Source organism: Bos javanicus, chromosome 3 (genome assembly GCF_032452875.1).
Source record: "Bos javanicus breed banteng chromosome 3, ARS-OSU_banteng_1.0, whole genome shotgun sequence".
In the NCBI taxonomy this organism is placed as follows: Eukaryota; Metazoa; Chordata; class Mammalia; order Artiodactyla; family Bovidae; genus Bos; species Bos javanicus.
Genome location: NC_083870.1, coordinates 97,943,067 through 97,959,191, shown reverse-complemented (window position 1 = coordinate 97,959,191; position 16,125 = coordinate 97,943,067). Strand labels below are relative to the sequence as shown.

The following is a 16,125-nucleotide window of genomic DNA, read 5'->3' as shown; positions in this document are numbered from 1 at the left end:
TGATGACCGTCCTTTCTCTTCTACACAGAGTAATCAGCAGCAATTAATTCTAATAACAAGGAGACAGCGAGAATGAACAGAGCATTAATTAGATGGAAGTAATCAGTCTCCCTTGTCCACAGTTGTTACCTGTCTGCAGGAAAATATGAGCAAGCACATGCGTGCATGCACAAGCACACACTTGTGTACACAAACATACGCACAAACACACACATGCACTTCTCCCAACCCCCAATCAACCAAGGCTCAAGGAGAGGGTACAGAATGAGCATGCTGTCTGATCAGCATGGAGCTGTATAAAAAAGAAAGTCAAGGGCTCTGGAGCGACAAAGATCCCACTGCTAACCAGTTGCTTAAACTTGGCCTCCTCATTTGTAAAATGGGGACACACAGACCTACTTCAAAGTGGTTTAGAAGATTAAATAAGAATATTGTACGCAAAGCACTTTTCACTGGTGTGTAGCAGGAGCTCAGTCAGTGCTAGTTTCCTTTCCTTCCACATCAAACACCTTTTATGCTGGTGGAGAATAAAGGCCTAATGTGATCTGAAAGTTTAGATCCTTCGAATGCTCTTGATCAGCCAAACCTCTGGATCCTCCCCTTAATCCTGTGCCCCTGTCCTTCCCCAGTCTATACCAATACACACAGAGACACACAGACACCCATACACTCATTGGCCTGCCACTTTCCTTTTTGGGACTATAAATTCTGGGAGAGCAGTTTAGTACCCTCATTGCTCTCACAGTACCTGGCACACAGCTAATGCTGAATGGACACTTGTTAAATAATCATCTATGAAGCCTGTGCCTTTGCTCATGTTTGCACTCTATCTTAGTCTCCTTCCTGGTCATCTTTCAAGGTTTAGCGTGCCCAGCACAGCCATAAGTAAAAGAAAAAAAAAAAAAGGCTTAGCGTAGACCCCACCACGTCCTTCACAAAATTTTAGAACCTTGTTCCTGGAAGTACTCCCTTCTCCTCTAAACTCCATTCCTCTTTTATAATACCTATAGCTTTCCACCATATGATGTAAGATATACATGGATGACATAAGATATATATGGGTATCTTTTTTTCCTGTCTTCTTAAGTTCCTTCAATCAATCATTCAACCAACTCCTTGAGTAAATGCTGAGTACCACGGATACAGAGAGACACCCAGTTGTGTCTATGTCTTGAGATGTTTAAATTCAGACTAGTCCTTGAGCACAGCCACCATGTCTGACTCATATTTCTCTTCCCCAGGCCTTAGACCATGGTAGGTGATCCTTAAATATTTGAAAATGGCAATGGGTTTTCCAGGACAGTACCTCTAGAATGGAACATCAATGTGTCTTGGGAGGTCATCCAAGGCAAGCGAGCTTCTTGAGGTTGGTCACAGATGTCCCTGAGCTTTCTGAGGGAAAGGATTCTGTATTCTAGAAGAAGATCTGGGGGGGGGGGGTGGGGTGTGGGTAATTAGCCCTGCCCTTAGATGATGTCACACAGATGCATTCAAATCAAAAAACCATGAATCAGCTGAGACTTGGTACCCAGGGATGTATGATTTAGTAATAAACCTGCAGAAGCTGTGACCTGAGGAAATGCCCATCTTTTCCACCAGGTTTCACAGTGATATTGTTCAATTCAATTGCTCAGTTGTGTCCAATTCTTTGCAATGGCATGGACTGCAGCACGCCAGGCCTCCCTGTCTGTCACAACTCCTGGAGTTTGTTCAAACTCATGTCCATTGAGTTGGTGAGGCCATCCAACCATCTCATCTGTTGTCCCCTTCTCTTCCTGCCTTCAATCTTTCTCAGTGATGTTGTATGAGTCATTCACCCATTTTGGATCCACCTCAATTTTATTCAACCAGAAATTATGAACAACTACTATGTTCCTGGCAGATAAAGAGGTCAGTCAGACAGGAGTAGCCCCCTTTGAGAGTTCATAGTCTACCAGACATTATGCAAAGGAACATCATAGAGAGATGATGCAATATCCCTATATTGTGCAGTCCTTTGTTTTCAGAACCTGAAGAAGACTCCTCATTGCGTTCAGGATAAATTTCTAATCTCTATCTGGAAAAACAACCTTTTATAATCTGAAGCCTGCCTACCTGTCCAGCCTCTTCCCCACACCCACCCTGTGCCCTGGCCATGCTTGCTGCTGCTGCTAAGTCGCTTCAGTCGTGTCCGACTCTGTGCGACCCCATGGACTGCAGCCTACCAGGCTTCTCCGTCCATGGGTTTCTCCAGGCAAGAACACTGGAGTGGGTTGCCATTTCCTTCTCCAATGCATGAAAGTGGAAAGTGAAAGTGAAGTTGCTCAGTCGTGTCCGACTTTTAGCAACCCCATGGACTGCAGCCTACCAGGCTCCTCCATCCATGGGATTTTCCAGGCAACAGTACTGGAGTGGGGTGCCATTGCCTTCTCCATACTTTAATGCTAATCATTTCCAAGGCTCCATTATTACCCATGTCTTTGTATGAGAGATGCTGTTCCAAAATTCTCTACCTAATTAACTTCTGATGATCCTTCAATATGAATCAAAAGTACCAAAATAGAAGTATGCACAGGAGTATCACATTTGTAAAGTGGAAATAATTCAAAATATTATGGTCTTAAGAAAGCTTCTTTTTTTCCTTTCTCTCTCTCTCTACCCCACTCTTTCTTTCTTCTTCTGTTAAAAGGGCAGATTAGATTAGATTAGCTCTACCAACACTTTTGAAACTGAAAGTGTTGCTATGGGTATAAAAACCTCTCCATATCCCCCGTTTCTTGCCTTTAGAAAAAGATTTTAGTCTCCTAGGTCTTCCCTGAGTTTCAAAGAGCAGACTCAAGAAGTTACTAATAACACAAGTGAGGTAATGCAGAAACAAAGGTAAAATAGTCAAGCAAGACAAGTAATATTAGCTTTAGCAATAGTTTGGTGATAAAAGAGTTCTAGTTCCTCCTTAAGGGATATATAACAATCCAATGCACATTGTTGAGTTGTTCTGCAGGAACTAAGACACCCCCCACACTGCCAACCCATGTGGAGGATGCTGACTACATGTTGGACACAAGCACAAAGTCTGGTTGGAACCAGAAGGTTGATGATTGACATTACTGAAACATCACTTTGTTTCCTCACTGCTGACCACTGAAAGTCCATGAGCTGACCATGCAACCTACAACCCTCACCCCAAATTTGCCTTTAAATACCCTTCTCTGAAACCTGTCAGGGGAGTTTGGGTCTTTTGCTGCATATTCTCCTTGCTTGGTGCCTGCAATAAGCACTGTACTTTCCTTCACCACAACCCAGTGTTATTAGATTGGCTTTGCTCTGCAGCAGGCAAATGGACCCCAGTTTGGTCTGGCAACACTTTTAAGATGCAGTAATCACACATTAATCTTTGTATTGGGTCTTTGGAAGTCATGATCAATCTGGCTGAGCTATGCCTTTCCTTACGGGTTTTGAAAACATCCCAAAAACCAATTAACTAGACTGTAGTCTTGGTTTCCTGGAGAAAATTCCTCTGAATGGCAAGTGAGATGTCAGTTTTCCTCCACACTCAAAATCTTTCCCTTCCTAGATCTTGTTCCTGCCCAGGATTACAGTTTTCTCCCTTAAAAAATACTCTAAGAGATCACAACGGCGTCTTATTTTAGAGCAGTGAGGGGCTCATGCACGGCTCTGGGCTCTCTGACCCTTGTGGAATGTCTTCCTCTTCTTCCCACTCTTGTTTTGTCTCTTGGTGAATGTTTAATCACCCTTGTATCCCCAGCTCAAAATCGATCCTATCAAGGAAGTCTTCCCAGATCCCTTGAGGCTGAATTAGTTGCTCAGTTGCTCTGTTCTCTGTGTACACACAGAATTCTGTATCTATCTTTTCCTTAGCTTTAAGCACATTGTTTTATAATCTCGGCCAGATTGTGAGGTAGGTTAGGCAGCAGGTACTGGCTACCATTTGTGTTGAGATGAAAATATTGCAAATTAGAGATAATTGTATTTATCAGAACTCTCACTAATATGTGGTTGGAGGGAAATCTGAGACCCAGGGAGGTGAATTTACTTTTGCTTAAATTATCAAGCTAGAAAGTGATTGAACTGAGATTCATATCTGACGACTCCCAAATCAGTGCTCATGTTAGTTATTCACTCAATCACGTCTGCTAGCAGCTAACTGTACATGAGGCACTGTCCTAGGCATCGAGATGCAAAACTTCAAGCATGGCTGTCTCATGGCAGGTAATGACAGAGCGGAGGCAACTCCCTTATGTTGGTCTCTGGTCTCCAGATTTGAGGCTGTCCTGTTCCACTGTGGGATTTCACCACTAGGAAGCTCCATGGCCGGCTTCCCAGCCTCGCCCTCTCCCTAGGAGATAGCAAGGCTTCCTCAGAACAACCCTTTCCTCTGCACCGAAGTCTTTGGCTCTGCCCTCTGTGGAAAGACAGCCAAGGCTGCTGCCAAGTTCATTAATAACTTTGGCTTTCTGGAGGAAGGAGTTGGATTGCTTTGCTCTTCAAATATCAAAACATCCAATTAACACAGCTAATTAGCATCACTAGCAGCAGTCAAAAGAATGGCAATTTAGATGCGGATTTCAAAGGTTTCCTAGTTGCAGGCCAAGGCAACCCATCTCTTGCTAATGACAAGAGTTCCTTGTTTAGGCAATTCTACAGCAGCCATCAATTAGCTTAGCCACTGGGCAGAGACTGGCCGCATCCCCGAGTCATTTGTCTAATCAGAACTGGGGATAGAGAGTAAGAGACAGAATAGGGTAAGAGAGGGATGGAGGGAGAAGGGATTGAAAGAGAGAGAGAGAGAATGAGAACAATAGAGAAACATAGAGAGTGAGAGCTGCAGAGAGAAGTAACACACAAAGAAACTGTCGAAACAGAATAAGTGAGAAAGAGGGAAACGTGAAAGGTGACATTCAGATAAACGGACAGCAGTGATATAGGTACAAAGAAAAAGACATCATTTCCTAAATATAGAAAAGATACTATAAAAAAATGTTCGACCACCAGTAGCTTTGGGAAGGTCGCTGTTCATTGGGAAACCTAGTGTTCTGATCTGTAAAATCAGGCTTAGCTGTGAGTTCTGATTAAAATTTGTCAAAGTTCAACCACTATGGTGAGATCCAAGAGAAGAGAGATGAGGAGACCAAAACCAGGGTTTTCTCTTCCCTTCTCATACTGGATGTTGGTCTTCCCACGTGCCTTGGTTTCTCTTCAGAAAGTCAGGCGTGAGGTCAGTATTCCTCCATTTGTGTATTTTCTCCTGTAAACCCAGTGGGCCCAGCAGCCAGGGCTCCAGTCAGCCAGGAGCACTGCTGTCTTCCCCAAGGAAGGAAATCAATGGATCTCACATGGTGTTCACCTCAAAAATGGCTTCTGTGTTTGCCTCCGCCCTGGTTCAGGCCTCAGGGTTGTGTCTCAAGGTGACTGCAACTGCTCTCTCCTTGCTGCTGCCCAGTCCCTTCTCATCATGGTTGCCAGAGTGACGTTTCTAAGATGCAGATCTATTCTATTTAATAGATTCTTACTTTCTCTAGATCAAGTCCAAACCCATTAAACATGATATTCAAGGCCCTCCTCTGGGTTCTGTTTCCTGCCATCTTCTCTGCAGCTTTCTCTTGACCCATATCTCCCACTCTCTACCCTACACTCACATTCCAACTACACAAGATGATGTGGGGTCACCTGGGCGATCTGGTAAAGATCATACATCTTTACCTCTGGGTTCTTCTTCATACAGTCTGGCCCCTGCAATACCTTAATTGATCCCAGCAATTTCTCTGTGGCTTTCTATGTCTATGTTTCTGTTTATACACATCCCCTGCCTATTAGCTTGTTCTTTTTACAGCCTCACCTCTTACCCATCAGGTACACAAGGGTCACAAACTCAAATGTCTTCAGACCCTGGGCTTATAATATAAATATGTGCAATGACAGGTGTGAAACAATAGGGGGCATGTCAAATTGGACAGTGAAAGCCACACTCCAAGACCTTCAAACTTCAACATTAAACCAACCACTGGGCACCAAACATTCTCCTGGCCAAATCTACCATCTGCAGGAAGGAATCAGTGATGGGCCACCAGTTGGTGATGCACCATCTGTAAGTTAGAGCTCAGCTTGCCTACAAAGTCCTCTATGCTCAGACTCTATTTCCATCTCCTTGCACCTGGTTCCCTGGGGCGGGGGCATTTCCACAGCCTCCGCTGTCTCCTCCCCTTTGGGCCCTGCAGGGGTGTTAGCTGTGTGTAAACAGCTGCAAAGAGCACTAACATTTACAGTGACTAGGCCAATCCCATCATGTGTCTGGCCCAGGCAAGATGTTATTAATCAGCATTTTAATGAAGCCTAATTACTGCAGATGATGCCTCCCACCAGGTAAGACAATGGTTACAGATGGGAGCAAACCAGGAAATCACTGCCCTTTCCTGGAGCTGGTCTCACTGCAGCACCAGAGGGTTAACTCTGGGAGGACTGGACAGCTGAAGTGAGGAGAGTGCAGCAGAGGGCTTGCTCCCAGTGAGAAATGACCTTTCTCCCCAGGGCCTCCAGAAACACTGTCTGGACTGTGCGTGGAGCTGATCTTCTAGCTGGGGATTAATTCTTTCAGCAAAGGATCACCATCTCTTCTGAGATCTCCTTCATCTGACACTCTGTCTTTGCAGATATGACTAGGTCTCTATTTCCAGCATCCACTTGCAAGTCAGGCCTTGGTGAGGCATTAGAGTCAAAAAATGGTCTCTGTTTCCTCAACTCTTTGCTTTTTCTCTCTGTTCCTCCATTCACTCCTCTCTTCTCTCTACAGCACTCAAGCACCAGCGACCCTCACAGTCCCAGCCTCTGTCGCTGATTAGTGAGGGGTTAAGAGTACAAGCTGTGGATCAGATAGTGCTGGTCCAGACTCTGATGCCCACATCTATCCGCTGTGACTTTGTGAAGGTTACTTCATCTTTCTGACCTTCAGTGTCCTCATCAGCCACAGGAGAGCAATAATCTCTGCCCTGTCTTCTTCACGTGGCTGTTTTGAGATTACGGAAAATTCCTAAGGCAGTGCCTGACACCTAGCCAAGTCCTTTCCCTAATTCTGAAACTTCACTGATAAGTCAGTTGGTGGCAGAAATCCTTGGTCCTTGCTGGACATTTTCTTTCTTGATTGGAGAATGAAGCATGGATTTTACAATGCTCCCCAAATCATACCAAGAGGACATTCTCACTGGTCTAGGGTAAAATGACCTGACTCCCCTTCTCTATCTCCTCCTATATACACTACCCACTCCTCCTGTTAAATCACTGATTTCTTCATGCAACTCTGTTACTCAAGAACCTTCTCTGGCTCCCTGTTGCCTATAAGCTAAAACCTCATATTAGTACTAGAGCATCCAAGGCTTTCTTTGATCTGGTCCCAAAGGACTTTTCCAACTTCAGTTCCTAAGCCTCCTTTGAATGAACTCCCCAGTCAAGATAGGCCAATGTCTTAACATGCTTAGTTCTACCTTTACTTAGTTCTCAGCCTTTACTCAGGATAATCTACTCTCCAGAACGCCTTCACTGTTTCACTGCTAGATTGTAAATTCCTCCATTGGACGGCTGGAGGCAGACGCTATTTCGTTTTGAATCTTAGCATCAGTAGAACTAGACACAATGAAGACCCTCAATATTTTTTAAGGTGAACTAAACACTACTCTTTCAAATTCTGCTTTGCAGTTCAGAACAGATCCGTTTGGATGATCTGATGTAGCCAAGTTCAGAATCTGAAGCCAACAGACCTGGGGTTAGACCCAAGTCCTACCACAGTGATGGTTAATTTTATATATCAACTTGTCTGGGACACAATGCCCAGATAAGTGTTCAAACATCATTCTGGGTGTTCGTGTGAAGACAATTTGAATTAGATTATCACTTAAATAGGTGAACCTTGAGTAAAGCAGATTACTCTCCCTAATGTTAGTGGGCCTCATAAGATCAGTTGACGGATCCCATGAGAAAGAATGAATTCTGTAGTGGACAGCCTTCAGACCTGAACTGCAACATTGGCTTTTCCCAGGGTTTCCAGCCTGCTGGCCCACTCTTCAGATTTTGGACTTGCCAGCCTCCATAATCACATGAGCCATTTCCTTAAAATAAATTTCTTTCTATATAGACACACATCCTATTGGTTCTGTTTCCCCGGAGAACCTTGACTGACTTGTACACTCACTTACTGGCAATGCACTTCGTCAAGTTATTTTACCTGGCTGAGCCTTTGTTATATAAGCTGGAAAATGAGAATAATTGTTCTTCCTTCACAGGGTTGTTGTGATGATTCATTGAGACCCTGTCTGTATGTGAGAGCCTTGTAAATTGTGAGCTACAGCACCTTGCTAAATCTTGTTATCAAGGCCCATCACCTCCAGGAAGATGTCCCCACCTGCTCCAGCCCTCTTTACTCTCAGACATTCCTGAGCTCTAAGGCAGTCTGGACCCACACCTGACCATCTCCGTCTTTTCTTCTGGCATCTAAGTACACCTGATGCCCAGCACTGGATGGAAGACAGAGAAGGTGGGGATGGAGGGCAACGGAAACACCCAGTATAGACAACCTGGGGGCAGCTGGCAGAGCTAGAGCAGAGGCTGCCATGAAGGATTCAGACTCAGCACTGCAGTCTGTTGGGTCTTGAATTGAAATGCAGCCCATTGCTCTTTGTCTCGACAGGGTAATAAAAAAAATCCTCAGACAGTGTGTTATGGATGCAAAGGTGCAACACTGGATGTCTGCTCTCTGCCCGCCATCCGAGAGAAGGGAGACACGTCTGGGGCCTGAAGGAGACAGACCTTGTGGGGTGGGGAACAGATCAGAGCAGACAGCACGTCCTTGGCAGGGCAGGGAGGGCCTGGACCCCCATGCTAAGTCAGTGCTTCCCACTCTTTCATGCTGTGACACACAGAGTGAATGATGATATTTGTTTGCACATTGAAGGAAGAAAGGTGGGACTGCCTTTTGCTGGAGGTTACTGGCTCCAGAGCAGTCCTGGGCTGCTCCAGGACTGTGGAGCAGTCTGTGCGCGGGTGGTGGTATCAGTATAAGGTATAAGGCTGTGCGTCGGTGGTGGTATCAGTACCCTGGTGGGAATCTCCATGGTCTACTTTGCTCAACAGCTGGGAGCACAGAAGATGCTGTGGTACTCCCAGGCTGACCTGATGGAAAGCTCAGCCGGGAAGACTATTGGCCTCCAGCCCCAATGGGGTCTTATGGTTGCTGTCTCTCTCTATGGGTCAAGAATCCTGCAAACCTGATAATGCCATCACCCCTCATTCAGAATGGCTAGTATCTGTATTTCTCAGGGGAACACATAAAACAAGGGCCTCACCCCTCTTCTCATTCCTGTCTCCAATAGCTGTATCTTTTTTCTTTTAAACAACATCCAGTTTTCCCCCATTTTCTCTCTCCCAAGTCTACACATGGCTAGCTTGACTGATGTAGGATAAACTCAGCCAGAAGGCAGGGCTCCAGGCTGGCTCAGCTGCAGGTGGGTCTGCAGTGTTCATTCTGGGGCCAGACTGAGGTAGAAGTGTCTCCCTGTGGCATCTCTTTTCCTGGTTGATCACTAGAATGGCCAATGCCAAGCCAAGCTTCACTGGCACACTGGAGACCTCCATCTTGGTCATTTCTATTAGCCTCCCATTCACCAAAGCTGGTCACCCAGATACACCCATCATCAGTGGGGCAAGGGAGAGTGCTCTGCCCATAGTCCCTCCTGGCACTTGAAGCTCCAGACATTCCCAGCTCCTGAACATACGTGGTGCTGGGTCTTAGGCCTGACCCCAGAATGTCCATTATTTATAGTGTCTGCACATCAACTAATCCATCAGATTGTACATAGCATCCTGGAATATAGGGACCTCCTCTGACCTATTTATGTGTCTCCAGGAACACAGTATGAGGCCTGACATAGAAGCAGTGCTCAGAAACACTTCCAAAAATAAATTAGTAAATACTTGAACAAAGTAATGGTCAGTTCCTGGGCCCTTTTGTTTTCTATGCACTCACTTCCCTGTCTACTGGACGCAGGGGTCTCTATGTATGTGTGTTGACCCTGGACCCACTGGGGTATGGCTCCAAATCCTGGATCTAGGTCCCAGTAGGTCTAAGACACACTGTACAGGGTCAAAGTCCCTTGACCTTATGACTGAATTTGAGTTTACAGAATGCCCAAATAGGGAAGGACATTAGAGACTTCTGGGTTCAACTGCTCCCGTGAAGGAATAAGCAATGTCTTACTCCTCTTTAATATTCAGTGCCAAGCACAGGACCTGGTATAAAGTGGGTGCTTGGTAAATATTTGATTTTGCATGAATCCCTCTAATACTTTTATAAATAAGAAAATGAAAGCCCAGAGAGGGAAAACAAACTCTCTCAGTCACATAGTAATTTTCTGGTAGTCTAGTTTCCAGCTTGGCTCCTGACTTCCAAGAAGCCAGAATCCAGTGAACTTTTCCTAAGGTCTTGTTTCTCATCACAGATCAAAGGTTATATGAAGTAAGATGTTAATTACTTGTTCCGAATTTATCTCAGATCATTGGTGGATCCAACGTGGATGAGTTCATGTTGCTTTAAATCCATGAAGGCAAAAGGCAACTGATGCGGCAGCAATAGAGCAGACTTTTGAAACTGACAGTTTTGAGCCTAAGAGTCTGCAGAGGCACCTGCCAAATGCATGACCTTGGGCAGATCTCCTAATTGCCCTGAGCATCAGTCTCCTCCCCCACCTCTTGCTCCAAACAGGGACCATAACGCCTATCTTTCAGGGTTGCAGTAAAGATCCCCACTAACGTGTGCCGTTTGCCTGGAACATCTTACTCTTAGATGGCCAGTCGCTTGATGACGTTGTATTTTCAGTCTGTGCTTCAAAGCTGTCCCGAGGCTCCAGCCATCATCACCTTTGGCGATTGTTTGCCCTTACAAAGGCACCCAGTCTCCGCGCCCCGCCATCCTGCTATTTTAGTTTCCACAGTGCCACTGCTCACTGAGGAACAGCCACTGACCATAAAGTTTGACATTTTCAAGATTAAAGTGCTTTGAATTAGTCATGCACATGTGAAGTCATTGTTCCTGTTTGTCCTGCTCCAGAATCTAAAAATGACTTTCAGCAGAGCCCAGTAACTTTCCTCCACAGTCACCTTCTGGTGAGGGATGGAGGAGTTTAAGCCAAGGGAAAACTCTCAGTTGCTCAGAAGAAAACCAGAGAAGAGGAATGGCATGAATCAGCATTATTAGGAGAGAGGGGTCTGCTCTGCCAAGGCTTGGTGGTCCTCTGCCTCTACAAGGAGAAGTGGGGGCCCAGAGCTCTGGGGAGAATGGGATGAGGCAAAGAAATCTCACCTAGTCTTGTTGTAAGCACAGGAGCAGAGCAGGTGCTGGGCAGTCACAGGGTTCTGGGTTCAGAACCTGCCTTTATGAGCTGCGTGACCTCAGGTACGCCCATATCTTGAGTCAATATTGTTCTCATGTGCAAGACAGAAATAGTGCCTCTTTCATAAGGATGCTGTGGGAATTGAATATGCTAACAAGGCCCTTAGCATAGTGCCTGGCAAGTGGCTGGCAATCAGTAAATATTTTTTGTCTCTCAAAAGCTTCCCAACTTTCCATGACTCAGATTATCTTCAGAGTCTTTTAAATGCTGTGCATTTCCAGAATCCCAGAGAAGGCCACTTGCAAATATTACTAAAATGCTTAGCCAAACGGAAGTGAACTTGGGATTTCTCAGTCTGCCCTTAATGCACGTAAGTAGGGCGGACCACAGCCGCAGTTTTCTTGGGGAGAACTCAAAAGAGGACTCCTCTTTGCTTTATACCTAGTTGTCTGGCTGCACATCTCTGTGGGGATGCAGATGGTTCTCCATCCAGGCAAGAAGTCTGGTCCTCAACCAGCTGGCCTCCTGACCACCTACTCAGCCAATCCCCATGAAGTGATCACATAGAATCGTAATGTGTAATAATAGCTACCATTCCTTACTGGGAGTCAGTCAGGGTATTAAGTACTTATATTCTCATTTAACCTCACAAAAACCCTGGGAAGTTTGTATCATTTTCTCTATTTGGTGGATAAAGAGTCTGGGGTCCAGAGAGCTGAAGCAACTTGCCCAAAGTTGTGCAGGGCTCAGAAATGGCAGGGCTAAGGTTTAAAACCAGATTGGTATGATTGCAGAACCCTGGGCTCCTAACCACTGAACCACAGTGGCTCAAATTCATCCAGTCCTGGCCCTTGCCCAAGCCTGGACCAGTTGGCTGTCCTGGTATCTGCATAGCTGGGTTGTGAGACGAGACTTTCCCCGAGGGAGGTGCGGAAGCACAGCCTGTGTTGGTGCAGCAGTCAGCTAGCCCTCAAATAGCTGCAACCTGTGACTGCCCTCAGGTCTCCCCAGGGGATGCCGTGAGCAGCAACCTCCTGACACCGGTGCTGGCATCTGCCGAAGGAAGGCTTAAGAGGCCACAGGCCAGTTCTCCCAACGTGGGTCTTGGGGTGAGAGCTTTCCTGTAGAGTTCAGTGCTGGGAAATGCTCCGTGTGGCTTTAGCATGGCCTGGGCTTTTGTTGGAATTAGCACACATGGTAAATAAATGAGCAGTCTCATTAGAATAAGTGGCCCACGGACATACACACCAGGGTGTCATGTGGGGACTCAGGAGATGACTCCTCCTCACAACCCAGGACACTCTGGGAAGAGGGACTCTCCTGACAGCCTTACACCCTCTGCTTGTCCCACAGGCCCAGATCGCACACTTCGTCAGAAAATCTGCTCTTCTCATTTGGGGAAAAGGCAGATGGTGATCCTTGAAAGACATTTCCTTCAAGGTGAAGGTCAAGTTCCCACTTTGGCAAAGAGCTCAATCAATGGCATGTGAATGTGAATCTGTACTGAGCTGTGAGGAGAGGGGAAAGAGGAAGAGGGAGGGAGGGCCAGTGGGGGATGAGAGGAGAGAGGAAGAACAGACACATGGGGCTGGAGGTGGGAAGGGCAGGGAGTGCTGAGGCTGCCCGTAGTTCCCTCCTGCCCCAGGCAGCACCAGCTCCTTTAATCTTCATCACCAGGGCAGTTAAGTGTCGGGTTCTGCACACCTGCACAGGATAGTGCAAACGGAGGACACTAGAGTCCAGTGCAGATTTTGGTGCAAAACATTTCCACTCAAGAGAGGAAAGGAGCTAAGGAAAAAGAAGGAGAGAGAAAGGATGAGTGGAGGAGAGGGGAAGGGAGATGGGAGGCTGGGGGAAGGAGAAGACAGCAGGTGGGGTTGAGCGAGGGCACGCTAGACCCACGGGCATGATAGATACATGTGTGAGTGAGTGTGTATGTGTACAAGGGACAGAGTCCTGCAGACCTACAGACAAGAAGAGAAGTGGGGGATCGGAGGTGGGGAAGTGGGAAGAAACAGGCAGGAGGGTGGATGACCACACGGGAGGGAAACCTGGGAGAGGTGAGTGGACTGCCCCTCCCTTCTCTGCCCCCCAAAGGTGGCTCAGGCCCCCAGAGCTCAGATCCTGGCTCAGACAAAGGACTTGGCAGCCTCCCAACCTCTGCAGGATGAAGACAGACTTTCCAAGGCAGCCATGCACCCTGGGGGCCAGGAGAGGGCACTTCAGCCTCAGACAACAGCAATGAGCCTCAGCCTTGTGCTGAGGTCCCTGCCAGCCAGGCAGAGAGAGACAGAGATGAGGGAGGGAAGGGAGAGGCCAGCCTCCGGTTCAGGTCAGGGGGTTACTACCAGGACCTCTTGGTGGAGCCAGGTTACTCTGTGCATCCATGCAGACACAGGATGGGCACTGAGCTGGTTTGGGTCCCCTAGGGGCCTCTGCACCAGCCTAGTGTCTCCTCTAGCCCTGCCCTGCCCTGCCCCTAACTGATGGCAGATTTCTGTCCTGAAGGGCAGGGTGCCTCCAGCTTCTCCCTATGCTCCCTCTCTTCCCCTTCACCAAAAGCCATCCCTTTCTTGAGTACAGGGCAGACTAGATTTCAGAACCATTTCTTCTACCCTCTGCCATCTGATTGCACAACCATGCTCAAGGCGGGCAACAGCAGGAAGACCGAGGCACCGAGATGGAGCGTCCCTTGTCTGTGATCACATAAAAAAAGGAAAAAAAAAAAAATGGCACTTTCCAGTCTTTACTTTCCATGAGAAGAACCCAAACATGTTACTGTTTCCTCAACATCAGGATTAAGGAGTGCTTACATAGGGTTGTGTGTTAGTTGCTTAATCACGTCTGACTCTTTGAGGACCATAGCCCACCAGGGCCCTCCATCCATGGAATTGTCCAGGCAATAATACTGGAGTGGGTTTCCATTTCCTTCTCCAGGGGATCTTCCCAACCCAGGGATTGAACCCAGGTCTCCCACACTGTAGACAGGCTTTTTACCATCTGAGCCACCAGGGGAGTCCATGATGACATATGTTCTCCAAATACCTCACCTTGTCACACCCTGAGTCTTGCTCTCAGTCCCACATCCTGACCACAGACTAAGCCTCATCAGTAATGACTTTGTCCTGATGAAAAGTTCTTAACTGTGCACATGAGTCCAGATGATGAAGTCTGACTCTGTTGGGATATGTGAGAACTTCAGACGCACTTTTAGGAGGACTGCTGTTTAAGAATCTTAGGAACCTTTTTAGAATCTTAAGAACCTTCATGGAAGTTTCCATGAAATGTCCAGCCTTCACTGATGTCACTTCTTCCTTATAGCCCAGATGCTCATTACTTAGAATTCATGTAATTCAGTACTTGATTAGAAACAGTAATAATAACATTTATCGAGTGCATACCATGTTCCAGGTAATCTACTATATGAGGCACCTGAGAATTTTTTGTTTCTATCTGCTTGAAACAAGCCTATGAGGTAAGTAGCATAACCATCACTGTTATAGACAGGCAAAGTCAGTCTGAGAGAGAGCAGGTCTCTTGCCCAAGGTCATACAACTAGTAAGTAACAGAGCCAAGATCTATACCCAGGTGAACCTGGCTCCAAAGGCCAGGCTCTCTTCATCCTCTTATGGAACAAAGGCGTCTCTTAGTTACAACTCAGCTGTAATTAGCTCCTTGATCACATGGCTGATTTCATCAGAGAAACTGTACTCTAGTGGGGCACTCAGATTTAAGTTTGATATCAGAAGAAACAAATTCAAGCTTCTGGGAGTGGACTGCCCCATCTCCTATAGACTGTGTTACCCGAGCAGGCTTCTTCCATCTGTTTCTGTACTTTTAGAGCCGGGGACTGGTCATGGCTTAGAATAAGCACTCAAGGACAGCATGCTCCCCTCTTGTTTATAAAAACAATAATACTCATCTCTCTGAATTGTTGGTGGAATCAAGCAAGATGATGGTTCTGAATGCACTTTATACACAGATAAGGGTTGTTCACTTCCTGATGGTCTAATCAGAGCTTAGCATCCTGTAGGAGCTCTGTAAATGCTGTAAAAATATTTTGCTTTGAACTAAAATCGTAGCATACTCTGTCTCCTCTCTCATCTCCACTGACTCATGGCAAAATCTGCATAGACTGAGAGCAGTGGTCCTAACCTCCTCCTCTCTCTAAGTTCTGTCTTTCATCTTCCCAGCCACAACTCCCACCTCCTGCCTCTCCAGACACATCAGCACGCCAGGCACGGCTGCGACTTCAGCTACAGGCCCTGTCTCAGACAGGGTTGGCAGCTGCCTCCTCTTATTGGCAGGACATTTATCATCTTGAGGAAAATATTGATGGATAAGAAACCCCAGACAGGCAGCATGTCCCGCCGGGCATGCAGCTTTTGCTGCTTGGGAAGTGAGAGTTGAGGTGCTGGTTCCAGGTCTTTCCAGAAGAATGGGAGGGTTGGTGGACCTGTGGTGAATGGCCTGTGCCCATAGGGAGTTGACAAAATCCTAGGGATGGCTGTGTACTTGATAAACATGAGTTAGACCTAAACTCAACAGGTCCTTTAAATGAGGCCTGGAGGATGGGGGTCCTTTGTCCAAACCCTTCATTCCACAGATGGGAAAATGGGATGCAGGGTGGGCTAGTGATCTGCTCAGCTTCACACAGCAAATCAGTGGCAAAGAGCAGATTAACAAAATCCACGGCTCAAGAGTCTCACATAAAAACACTGTCCACTGCCCAATGATGCCAGTAAGATAACCC

The 16,125-nt window shown here is 46.6% G+C and overlaps 1 protein-coding gene across 4 annotated transcripts in view; it reads right to left on the bottom strand.

Annotated features, from left to right (window-relative positions):
* The window catches only part of LOC133244620 (BEN domain-containing protein 5), a 1,484,041-nt gene that overhangs the window by 30,399 nt on the left and 1,437,517 nt on the right, over nt 1–16,125 (bottom strand). The gene's annotated exons all lie outside the window — the stretch shown is intronic.